Source organism: Callithrix jacchus, chromosome 15, assembly GCF_049354715.1.
Source record: "Callithrix jacchus isolate 240 chromosome 15, calJac240_pri, whole genome shotgun sequence".
NCBI classification, from domain to species: Eukaryota; Metazoa; Chordata; class Mammalia; order Primates; family Cebidae; genus Callithrix; species Callithrix jacchus.
This window is the reverse complement of record NC_133516.1, coordinates 56,554,701-56,568,128: the sequence shown is the minus strand read 5'-3', so window position 1 is coordinate 56,568,128 and position 13,428 is coordinate 56,554,701. Positions and strand designations below refer to the sequence as shown.

The 13,428-nt window shown below is 35.4% G+C and overlaps 2 long non-coding RNA genes across 6 annotated transcripts in view; one reads left to right on the top strand and one right to left on the bottom strand.

Moving 5' to 3' along the window:
• LOC144579437 (uncharacterized) overlaps positions 1 to 8,195 on the bottom strand; it is a 329,449-nt gene extending 321,254 nt beyond the window's left edge. For 4 of the 5 annotated variants that reach the window (XR_013526923.1, XR_013526924.1, XR_013526925.1 and 1 more), the window contains exon 1: positions 8,012 to 8,195. This is a non-coding gene — a long non-coding RNA (uncharacterized LOC144579437). Of the gene's footprint in view, positions 1 to 7,804; positions 7,992 to 8,011 lie in introns of those variants that run through there. The other variant, XR_013526931.1, reaches the window with a different exon arrangement.
• A 108-nt stretch (positions 8,196 to 8,303) lies between these two features.
• On the top strand, positions 8,304 to 12,829 carry LOC144579436 (uncharacterized). The gene is made up of 3 exons (XR_013526921.1): positions 8,304 to 8,537; positions 9,875 to 10,038; positions 12,719 to 12,829. It is a non-coding gene; the product is annotated as an uncharacterized LOC144579436 (long non-coding RNA).
• The last annotated feature ends 599 nt before the right edge of the window (positions 12,830 to 13,428 follow it).

Genomic DNA, 13,428 nt, shown 5'->3' with positions numbered 1-13,428 from the left:
AGTTCCTCACTCATCAGGTGTCTGCAAATTTAAAAATAATCACGTACACACACAAATAATCACTCATACATATACATGCTCACATAAAGCAATGACATACATCTGTATGCAAAAATATATTTCTTCCCTTTTTTCATATGTATAAATACTATTCCAATATTTTAAAACTTACATAAGTGATTTATGTAACTCTCAGATGTTTATAAATATTTGTATGATTGCATAAAATAGTTCTCATGAGAATATAAAAGACAGAAAAAAATGCATGTAAATCTATACGCATTAGGCTGAGTAATTTTGGATGAGAGAATTTTTTATATGAAAAAATATTTACCAGAAAATCATACTGATTATTCTTTATTATTTTAAACAATTTGAAATAATTTTACTTTAGATACTGTCAGGTCTCCATATGCAAGCCTGGAGCCTGAAAGTCTGAAGTCCTACTTGCCTCAGCTGATCATCTCTCACCCTCTGCCTTTGTTTGCCATTGTCCCTGATTGCCCAGCAGAGCTTCCCCAGACAAGCCCCTGACCCAACCCTGCCATCTTAACTGTTCTTAAGATAATTTGAATACCTCTCACCCATCTGGCCATCTTAACTGCTCTTTTGCCTCACCCCCATTGGCCATTGTAACTGAACTTGTGGTCATGTATACTCCTTGTCCTTACCCCCCCAACTGTAACTGATCTTACTTTGCAACACCCCTGCCTCCCAAAAAACTACCCCAACCTATAAAGCCAATTCCCACCTTACCCCCTTTACCTATCCTTTCTCAGATTCGGCCTGCTTGCACCCAAGTGAGAAATAACATGGTCTTTTTCCCCACACGAAGCCTGTTTGGAAGATCTCTTTACTAAATGCATTTACTGTTTGGTACTATTGGATGCGAATAACAGATACTTTAAATGTTGTGGTGAAACTTACATTGTATTTTGGTATTTCATTACATTTTTGCCTTTTCAAGACTTGGACATTGACAAAAAGAATTAATCAAAAAGAATTAAAGCATTATAATGAATTAACAGATCAAGCATTGATAGGCTTTATCTATTAGCATTCTTTGTTTGGAAACAGGAGAATAGTATTTATCATACATTTTGAAGAAGAATATAGTATAACTTGTAAGTCTGAAGGAAAATTAGCAAAACCAGGGCTTAGGAAGTTCCGAAACTACATCAGGATCTAAAGAACAGGATCCAGTGGCTGCCTGGGTTGGCAGCCTCACAAAGGCTGCATGAAATGAGGAAGAAACTGTTTCTAAAGAATTGAGGAGTAGCAACTGGAAGAAATGAAATGGATGCAAGTAGGAAAAATGAATTTAAAAAATCAGTATTTCAAGACAGCTAGAATATTTTGCTAAAATTACATTAAAAATAAAAGATAATATAGCAATTTTGATTTAAAAATACCAGAAGCATTTAAAGCAAAATATCTACTAGTACACTAATAAAACAGAAAATGTTCTAATGTCAGTCAATAGAAATAGATTTTTTCTTCTTCTGCAACTGTAGCAACTGTTTAAATTACCAGTACAGTAATATGAAGCTGGCAGTATGTAGACTCACATGAAGAAACGAGATTCTATTCATCTCTACAACTGCAAGAAGACAAGTTTGAGTTGTCACACTTCTGAGCTACAAATTGAGATAATCCTTCCTCTAAAATTTTAGAACCATTTTTGTTTGATGTTCATTTATACCATCCAAAACTAAAGATCATAATCTTTATTTCATTTTTGGTGAGGTAATTTGGTCATGAAAGAAACAAACCTCGCAGATGTGTTAATTCATTCTTTAATTAAATATACCAGAAATCAACTTCACTTAGCTTATGGAAATCTAATGGTCATTTACTATGAAGATCCAAAGTGTTTTTCATTGTTCAAACGTGAGGATGTAGCAAGGCTACTGAAAATAATGAGAACAAGGAGTGAAAAGGTATCTGGAACATGAAAGTTATCTTGTCTCTATTTTAATTGTTTTTTACACTATTATTCATTCTTTCTGCTTCTGAATTATAAGTAAGGGCTGCATCCTAGCACCTTTGGAAAAAGAACATGATTGGCACAGCTTGGGTAGATCATCCTCCCTCCTGCACACGAGCACATGTATCCAAAAGAGTAGAGCCTCTTATTTCAAAACTAACTGTAACAACACATGCCTAAGATAAGAAGTATTGACAAATAGATTATATTGAGCCATAAAAACTGTTATTGTCTGAATATTTGTGTCCCTCTTCCCCCGCCCAGATTCATATGTTAAAATATTAGCCCATAAGGTGGTGGTATTATAAGGACAGCCATTGGGAGGTGATCAGGTCATGAACATGGGGTTCTCGTGAATGGGATCAATTCCTTTACAATAATAGACCACAGAGGGCTGCCTTGCTCATTCCACCAAGGGAAGACACAGAAAGTAGGCACCACCTGTGAACCAGAAAACAGGCCCCTACCAGACACTAAATCTGCTGGTGGCTTGGTCTCCAATTTCCCAGCCTCCAGAACTGTGAGAAATCCGTTCGCGTTGTTCATAAGCTATCCAGTATTTTGTTATACAGCCTAAATGAACTAAAACAAAAACATTTCAAAAGTTATCTTGTTCAATAAATGTAAGTTGTGAAATCTTAATTAGCTTCTGTGTGGTGTGTGTATGTGTTTCATTTTTTTAAAACAGAAATTGTGTTTGAGTTTAGAAAAACGTAAAGAGAAAAAAGAAAGTTATAGAGAACTTTGTTATGTGGATGACTAGTTGAAAATGCTGAAGTAAGACATTGAGCTGGGGGGATTCCCAAAAATGACCCACTCACCATTAAGAGCAATGTGGTCAGAGTGGCCGTGTATCCAAGAATGATAAGATTGATTATGATGATGAGGCTCAGTGACAGTCACCAGCAAACTTCAGGATGGATCTGTTACAACACCAATTACTGAAGTGGGACTCAATAATCAATACTAAACTAAAGGATCTACCATAAGGTCACCAGCCATAGACTACAGCAGTAGCAATAACTTATTGTCTAAGAATGAAGATAGCTGCAGCTCAGCAGACACTACCAGTGAACACACAAGTACCAGATCAGCCACTCTTGAGAAGAGTCCAACACCAGGTAGAACCCCAGACAGCTTCTCCCCCATGAAACACAATGAAGATCTTTCATTTCCACCCAGATACCATCTTGGGGAAGGATGAGGAAGAAAACTGAAACAGCCCTGATAGGAACTTGGCTTCAAATCTGACTGAATATTTAACAAAGAGGTTCTATTTAGAACTGAAAGATGCTTTTAAAACTGGAAAATGCTGAGCTATTGCTGATCAGCCACATGTTTTTTCCCCATTGCCCAGAGGAAGAGAGCCTGTGAAAAAGTTTAGATTAGTTACATAAAATAATTAAGCTGTGATTTTCCTGCACACTAAGGTCTATTGCATTTTGTCAACCCAGTTACATTGTTAAAAGCCTAGCAACTTGGATCTAAACTATAAACACTAAATATAATTTAAAAGAGAAGTAATTAAGTAACAGGAGTGGGAAGGGAATATAAAAATGTCATAGCAAACATAAATATCTGTAATGGCAGACACAGGAGTGCCACAACAGAGCCAGAGCTGAGTCGCATCTTACACCGTCATTTCTAACTTAGCATGTAAGAAGATGATCAATTACAGTCAAATTTACTCCTAAAAATCTTTGAGATGGCAACTGTACTATCTCTGCATCATCTCTCAAAAAGGACACCAAAGGCTTACAAAGCTTAGCACTCTAGCTTCCAGAATCCTTACCTCACATATTATCAAACACATTATAAAGCACTGAAAATGCAAGAATTTGCATTATTTGCATGTGAAATAATGTAGCTACAAGTAACAAATTAAATTTACATTTTTTGGGGGTTCTTCGATTATATATACCCAGAAGTTAGTATAAACAGAGAAAAATACATTATACATATTATTTTCTATTATGAAAATTCATTACAAATACTAATTTTACCACCAATCAACAAAAGTTGATTTTATGTTTTTATAGACATTTCATTAAATATTGACTCATTTCAATTTTTCAATTTTCTGGATTTTAAGGTTAATATATTTTGTTTCAAATGTTTTCAAAGAGGGCTTTGAATAACTCCAAAGTCTGAGGGCAGCTTGCCTACAAAATAAAGTGTCATTGAGTCCAGTGCAGCACAAGGAACAAAAACAATTAAACAATTCCTAACTATGCATGGTCAGCTGCAAGCCAACAATATTAAATGTGAAATTCCAGAAATAAACAATTCATAAGTTTTAAATTTTGCACCATTCTGAGCAGTGTAAGGAAATCTAGCCATCCTGCTCCCTCCCACCTGGATGTGAGTCATCTCGGTGGTACAAATACTTTTATCCTACAGACACCACTGCTCATAAGCCACCTGGTAGCCATCTCACTTCTCAGATCCACTGTCACAATAATTTTGTGCTTTTATCACAGTCCTTGTGTTCAAGGTCAATAGTAATGTAACACTAAGTCACAATGCCCACATCATTCACCTCACTTCATGTAATCAAGTAGGCATTTTATTATCTCACATCATCACGTGAAGGGTGAGTACAGCATACAAATATATTTTAAGAGAGAGAGAGAGACATTTATGTAGCTTTTATTACAATATATTGTTATAATTCATTGTTTTATTTTATCATTAGTTATTATTGTTCTTTTTCTGTGCCTATGATATAAATTATGCTTAATAATAGGTATGTATACAATTTGGCACTATTCATGGTTGCTGGCTTCCATTAGGGATCTTGGAACATATCCTCCATGGATGAAGGGGGACTACTGTATTAATGGTAATGAAATAATTGATTTTCAGTTGAGCACCTAATGTAGCTTTTGATTTGAGTTTGGCAGCTACACACACACACACACACACACATACACACACATGCACACACACATATATATAGACACACACACATATATGTGTATATATATAACTTAATTCTAGTATATGAGATATATAATCTCAAATGTATATAAAATAATTTGGTATATATATGTATATATATGTATGTATGTATAAAATAACAGAATTAAATACAACAGGGTGAGATGGTCAAAGTAATCTAGGAGTATGGGAAACAGGGTCCCCCTCCGAAGCAGCAAATATCCCATATCTAGCTTAGTTTGTGTCATACACCTATGTCTGAAATTGACATCATTGGCTCTTCTCCGATTTCTTTCTGGCACTTTCTCTCATTCTCACCTTATCTCTCCTTTGTGTGCAAAATAGTTTACAATGGGACTTCTATGTTTAATCCAAGGGGCTCCCGGAAAGGCAGGAGAGAGCTCATATGCAAATAGGAGGTATCAGGGATAGCTCATAAAGAAGCTACCTTTTGGAGATACACATTAAAGGAAAGTAAAATTCTGATAATATTTTTTCCTAGGAGGGCTGGCAGTCTTAGTGATGAAAGAGCATAAACAATTCTGTAAATGTAACAAAGGGACTATTTTTTAAGAGTAGCAGAGATCAGAGTATGTTTGGAAAAACAGCAGGAAATAAGGTTAGAAGAACAAAGAGATAAGAATATAATACAGAAATTTTCCCCCTGTATTATTTCATACTATTTGGAGGTACGTTAAGGACAAACATTTTTCATTGCCTTTCCTGCTCCTTTTAACCCCTTCCAAGTTTCTAATTCAAAGTTTGATGAATTTATTAATGCCAAGAATTGCTACCTTCTATTTCACATTTCATGCTGCCTTTCCTTTTGCCTCATTAAAACCATTTCCATATGCCTTACTCTACTCATTTGATGGTGTTTGTTCTAGGACTCCTTGCAACCTCAAAGAGATTGATACTGGGGAGTAGGATAAAAGGAGAGAGGAGCTGTCACTGCCAGACTGCATTAAAAAAAATCAAATCTAAAGATCATGCATATATCATCAGTTGTAAATATCTCTTCATGGATAAGAAGCAAAAGGAGTTCGACCCACACTCTTTCTAAATAACCTTTTACACTTTCTGTCAAGTCAACATAAAATTTTCTTTAGAAAACAAGGAGTCTTCTTTTTTTAAACACAGAACATATATCTAATCTTGAGTACAACAATCATGCCTATCCAATGAAGCCACCATAGAAACCCAAAGGACTGGGTTGGGGGAGTGTCTACATAGCTGAAACAGTGGAGGTTCCAGTGCAACCCATAGAGGGCACAGAAGCTCCACGCCTCTTCCCTCATACCTTACCCTATGCAACCCTTCATCTGTATTCTTGGTAATATCTTTTACAATAAAGCAGCAAACACAAGTATTTCTGAGATCTGTGAGCTTCTCTAGCAAATTAATTGATGGGGTTTCGGAAACCCCGGTTTATGGGCACTTCGCCAGAAGCATGCATAAGACAACCTCAGGCTTGCAAGTGAAGCTGAAGTGAGGCACAGTCTTGGGGACTGAGCCCTCAATCTGTGGGATCTACCTCAAGGTAGATAGTGTGGAACTTAAATTAGAAGGCACCCAGCTGGTATCCACTGCAGAACTGTTTGCTTCTTACTGGTGGAAAGAATTGCTACCCATTTGGTCATAGAAGGCTGTGCTGATTTTTGTGGGTTAAGAGCAGAAGAAAAACAGTTTGATTTTTCTTCACAGAATCATACCGCTAGTAAACTTTAGAACAGGCACTCAAACTCATCATTTATAATCCCCGTACAATTATTTATAAAATATTTCATTCATATAAATACTGGTTGACCCATTATTTTCAATAGTTCATACTGATGGCCTTGTAGTTTTGTGGAAGCTGTTTGTACAACTTGTAGTATACCAGATATCCTGAGTAACCAAAGCATATTGTGCTTTATGTGCATTTCACAGGACTGATAACATATTTTAATTCATTTTCCCTTCATCTTGGAGCGCCATGGGTTTTGGACCTGCTAGCTGATAGGTTGATAAGTTAGGCTCTGACTTACTCCATGCTACCCGATGTTAGTTGATTAGAACTCAAAGTCCGGTCATAATATTAGTTCTAGGGGAAATTATGATCTGCTCTACATTCATGTCTATAGGGCATATCACAGTGAAAAATAAAGAATGCATATATAGCCATGGCCTGTGGCATCTGGAACTGTAGATTCACTTAATTGAGACCAAAAGTTACACTTTGGTTAAATTATCTAAGGATATTTAGTAAGTACATGTTGTATAGATTGAAGTATGACAGAAAAGTATAAAGAATAGAACCCAGCTGTTCAAGTTTAAGGCTTAGTGTCCCCCTTATTCTCAGAATTCCCATTACTTCAATTTGTGTGAGGTTAATTATTATAATATTTGTCTCATATTATTGACCAAATCATTATAATATTTGTCTCAAATTATTGACCAAATCCTGAGATAATCCATTACACAGGAAGCATTTTTAAAAATCTGCTTTTCTTCTTAATTTTTAAGTAAGGATAATGAATTCATTACAATTTTGATTAATCATTTGCTAATAAAATGCCACATCAATATCTGGTTAGTCACAAATATGCCAGCTAATTCAATTGAGATGCCTGTATTATGTTGTTCAACAGAGTCCTTTCCTTCAAAGACTGCCAAAGAAAACTGTTTAAAAACTCAGTGCTTGCTAATTCTCTTCAGAGAAGTTCATGGTAGTTTATGTAAATGTCTTTGCAGGAGGATAAACAAACTTCCTTCAAGCGCTTCATGATCTAAATTGTGATTCATTGAAGTATTGTAGCATATATAATTTTTTTAGAAAACACAACCCTCACTGACACTTATGCCAATAGGTACTCATTTAAGTTCCAAGGAACTTACCACATATCTTCTTTTTAACTGTCATTTGGTTTTGGTGTGCTAGACATCTGCTACACAGCTCTTTTAACTTTCCATCAAGCAAAGTACTGGATACCTGGGTTACTATGGCAATAAGGAGTAGCTCCTATTGTTTTTGCCTGTCAGTCTTCTCAGCAGTGTTAGTCTGGTAGAGAGTGCTAACCAGTAGGGGAGTTAAGACTAGCATACCTTTGCAAAGCTTGAGATTTTGAATACTGGGATTGAACGACTCAGATGGAAAGGCTTGTTTCCATGGCAACAGGAGCAGCTCCCGTTGTTTCAGTTTGTCACTCATCACAGCAATGTTTGCCTTGGGAGACTGCACTAAGCATTTCTAGCCACATTTTGTTGTGGATTCGAGAGATTGGATAGCAATGATGCTATGGTTACTAGAGTTTTTGTCTTAGGGGAGATTCTAGAATAAAGTAATTTCTCTCATTCCGTAGAAATTTTAGATAACTGGCAGTGGAATACAAAGAAAAGAAGTTATGATAACTCACTTCCTTCCGGGACACGGGCAACAAAGTCTGACTTCTTGGGTTTTTTATTGTTGTAGTTGTTGCTTGTGATGGTGGGGTGGTTTGAAATGAGAAGTGAGAAGTTAGGGCTGACTAAAACAAGAAATAAGGAGAACATAAAGTAATCATTATTTTTAAAGTACAAGAAAAGAGAATGTCTTGAAGATAAATGTATAGTAAATATTCATATAGTCAAGGTAATTCTTTTATCAGTCTATATATTTATTAATTCAAATGATTTCTCCAACCCTTATTGCTATGATCTGAATGTGTCTCCACGAAATTCATAAATTGTAACATGATCGCCGATATAAAGTATTAAGAGGTGTGGCTTTTAGGAGGTGATTAAGTCATAAGGGCAGAGTCCTCATCAATGAGATTAATGATCATGTAAAAGAGGCTTGAGAGAACTATTCATGCCTTTAGCCCTTCCTCCCTTTCATCATGTGAGGACACAGCATCAAGGTGCCATCTTGGAAGCAGAGAGTGTTCACTGAACATGAAATCTGCTGATGCCTTGATCTTGGAATTCTCAGCCTCCAGAACTATAAGAAATAAATTTTTTGTTGGTTATAAGTTACCCAGTCAATGGTATTTTGCTACATCAGTAGGAATGGACTGAGATGCTTATAAAAATAATTCATTGTCTCAGTCAGATCATAACCCTTTCCCCAGGGTTGATCACTTAGGGCTATGAAAGGATCTACATAAAGAAAGTGGAAAATCTTCCAGGTAACAAAATTGTACATTTTATATACTTTTTGTTTCCACTTCTCATTGATCTCAAGATGGATACAAAGAAAGAAAGAACCATTGAGAATTATAGAAAAGGCCACAACCAATATTGTAAACTTTTCTGCAATTATATAGTTACTATTATAATTACAGAGTATTGGACAAACAATAGCACAAATTTATTTCATTTAGAATTACTAAAAACCCAAGAAACTATAATCCAAACATTCAAAGATAACACTATTTTGATTTTGATTATGATTTTACCTTACAATTTTATATCAAACACTGCAGTGTGATAAGTATTGAACCACATGCATTACATGTATTATTTTACTTAAATTTTACTAAAAAATTTTTAAGAAAGTTATTATTATGCCTATAACTAGTTGTAGTTCCCTTGGAACAAAATTACTTGAAATTAGACACTGAGTTTTACTACTAAATTCTAAATTCTCATTTTTTTAATCTCCCTAAATCAGAATCACATTATCACTTTTTTATTTCCTTTGCCTGATTGAGTTGTGAATTATCAAGAAGTTTGTTAATGGCTAGACTTGCTTTTAAAATGACTATAGATGGTAATCATTTCCCACTTCATTTGTGCACTTTGAAAAACATTTCATGTTTACATGGTTACAATGCAGTATTTCAGCCTTAGCAAAATTTAATAAGTAACTATTCTATGTATATCTTAATAACAGGTTATGAATAAATATGATATGCATTGTTTTCTCAGATTATTCTTTGGAGAATATAGTATAAGATACTTAAACTATGTCTCATCATTTTTGCCTAGAAATGGAATAGATGCAGCCAGAGATGATGGGGCACAAAATGCCAAGGAGACATCTAGAGAAGAAACTGTGGTTCTGCCATATGGCAGAGACAGATTGTTTAGCCCACCAGTACATCAAGTCTGCTCTAACTCTCTACAGGCCGGTGCAGCAGTGTGTGTTCTCTGTAAGTTGTATCTCTTAATTTCAACACTAAGACTAAGCAGAATGAGCATGTAAGAAAATCATGTTTTGCTCTTTTTTCTTTTCCTGGATTTTGGTCACATTGCAGTAAAAAATGTTTTTTAAATGCTATTTTCCCCATAATCTTTATTTCCAACATAAATATGTTCAGAGCTTTTAAAAACAACTTAGCTTGAAATATGAGGCTGTTTTGGAAGATGCACTCAAGGAATGTACCAGACAGGAGGCATGATAGTAGTAGGTGTTGGGAAACAAGTTAATTCTGAATAGACAGCCTTTTAGCTAAACAGACTAACTGCACGCATACATGTGCCCCAATGCCAAGGTTACAGAATTGAATTAGAAAAAAATTAGAGATCTTTTTAGTGCTTTTTGTATATGTAGCATTCTGCAGCTATTTTTTAAATTATTTAATGAATAACCACTGTGGGGAAAAAAAAGATGAATATCACCTGGCTACCTTAGGAAGGTTGTTATAACTCTTAAATCAGAGGTTAGAAATTTCATCATTAATTTTCATTATTTTATTTCTTATTTGGTTCATATTCTAGTTGCTTTTAAATTTTATAATTTGAAGGAAATTATTCTGTCAAAAACAAGTAGCATTCACAATCTATTTTACACCTTGTATAAATACATTTTTCAGGTTTGGCAAATTGTTTAATTTTTCCTCCAAACAGGTGCTGAATTCTTGCAACATCCATAGGTTTATTTCATTCAACAAATATTTATGGAGGTCTTCTTTGTGTACTATGCTGGTTATTGATGGGTTAGGGGGAAAGATGAACTGGTGGGTCAAGCTGACCATATACACATTCTGTGAGAGTTTATCCAGAGTACTGGGATTGAAATTTAGTGTTTTTAATTATCTTAGTTGAAGAACATATTAAGAAGATCAATTAAAAGTAAATATCTGCTTTCAAAAATTAATCTAACTCATAACTTCCAAAAACAAACTCGTGTCATTGGATCACACACAAACATTTACTGAGTTGTGATAGTTAACTTTTTTCTTTCTCTTTAATATGGGGTTCTCATATGTTGCCCAGGCTGGGCTCAAACTTCTGGGCTCAAGAAATCCCTGTGTCTCACTCAGCCTCCCTGATTAGCTGGGACTCTGGGCACGTTACACCATACTTGGCTCTGATGGTTAATTTTATGTGTATATTTGGCTAGGCTGTGATGCCCAGAGAGTTGTGAAAATATTACTGGGTATGTCTGTGAGGGTCTTCTCCAGAAAAGATTAGTATTTTAATCAGTAGACTGAGTAAAGAAGATGGGTCTCACCAATGTTGAAAGGCATCCTCCAGTCCTTTGAGGGCCCAAATAGAACAAAAAGATGGAAGAAAGATAAATTTCCTCTCCATATTTGGCTGGGACATTGGTGTCCTTCTGCCCTTAGACATAGGAGTTCCTGGTTCTCAGGCTTTTGGACTCAACTGAATTATACCATTGGCTTTTCTGGCCCTTCAGCTATCAGATGGGACTTCTCAGCCTCAATAATTATATAATGCAATTCCCACAATAAATCCCCCCCCTCAATATATACTATTGGTTCTGTTTCTCTGAAGCACTTGGAATTAATACACTGAGCATCAACTATGTGATTTAAGCTCTACTGTGGAGAACAGAGGCATGAATCACAGAATGTCTTCCAGAATGTGAATTGTTCCATGACCTGACCAGTGCCCAAGATAGTCTTGACTTTTGACATTCCGTTAGCTTAGCAGAACCTTCCTCTCCTTGTTCCTCTGTGTAACATTTGTTCTATCTTCAGGATTCAAATAAAAAAAGCACCTTTCCCTTAATGCCTTCCCTGGTATTTTGACCTCCAAGAATAGGTATAGTGTCCTTTATCTGCATTCCCATAGCAGTCCAACAATAATGATGTCATAGAATCAACCAGACTGATATATTTTTAATTAAACATTTTAATTTTAGCAAGTTGTAGATACATATGCAGTTGTAAGAAATAACAGAGAGATCGCATGTACTTTTATTCAATTTCCCCTGAATGATATTTGCTATAGTATCACAACCAGAGTATTGACATTGATATAGTTGAGATATAGAACAATTTTATCAAAAAAAGGACCCCAAACATAGCCCTTTTATAATCAAATCTACTTTCCTCCCACATCTCTATTCCTCACCCCGGCATCCTTAAACACTGGCAACCATTAATCTACTCTTCATTTGTATAATTTCGTCATTTCAATAATGCTATAAAAATGGACCATAAAATATGTGATCTTCTGAGATTGCTTTTTCACTAAGCATAATTCCCTGGAAATTATTACACAACATTTAGGTTGTTGTGTTTATCAATAATATGGATGTACCACAGTTTGTTTAACCATTCACCTGTAGAAGAACATATGGGTTGTTTCTAGTTTTTTACTATTAGAAATAAAACTGTTATAAACATTCATGTACTTGTTTTACATGAACATAAATTTTCATTTACTCTCTGGAATAAATGCCCAAGTGTGCAATTGCTAGGCTTTTTGAAAATTAGATGTTTAGATATTTAAGAAACTGCTGAGCTATGTTCCAGAATGGTTGTACCATTTTACTACCCCACTAGTAATGCATGAATGATCCAGCTTCTTCATATTCTCATCAACATCTGAGATTGGCATTATTTTTTGTTTTTATTTCAGTCATTACGACTTAAAAAATGTAAACAATCACAATAAAATACAAGAAATGCTGACGTAGAAGCTAACTGAGATAAAATACAAGGAGGAATACAACTCTTCTCAGAGAAAAGGTAAAATGAAAGAATTCATATATGCCAAGCACAGGGCTAAGAAAAAACACCAGACAACTTGGGAAAATGCAAATAGCTTGGGACAGATGGCAGGCAATGAGGGAGTTGATAACAAGATGGGAAGGTAGGCAGAGATCAAATAACGATACACCTTGCTTGCCTTGCTGAGACTTGGACTTCATGCAGAATATAATGGCTTGAGAATAGAAATAAAGGTATTATTTTGAAACACACCTACTTCTTCCCAATGGTAATTTCTCTTTTTCTATTTTTTAAATTTCAGCAGCTTTATGGGTACAAGTGGTTTTTGGTTACATGGATGAATTGTATAGTGGTGAAATCTGGGATTTCAGTGCACTAGTCACCCAAGTAGTGTACATTGTACTGAATACATAGTTTTTTACCCCTTACCCTCCTCCAACCCTCCCAGCTTCTGAGTCTCCAGTGTCTTTTACACCACTCTATATGCCTTTTCGTAGCCATAGCTCAGCTCCCACTTATGAGTGAGAACATGAGGTATTTGGTTTTCCCTTTCTAAGCTACTTCACTTAGAATAATGGCTTCTGATTCCATCCAAGTTGCTGCAAAAGACATTATTAT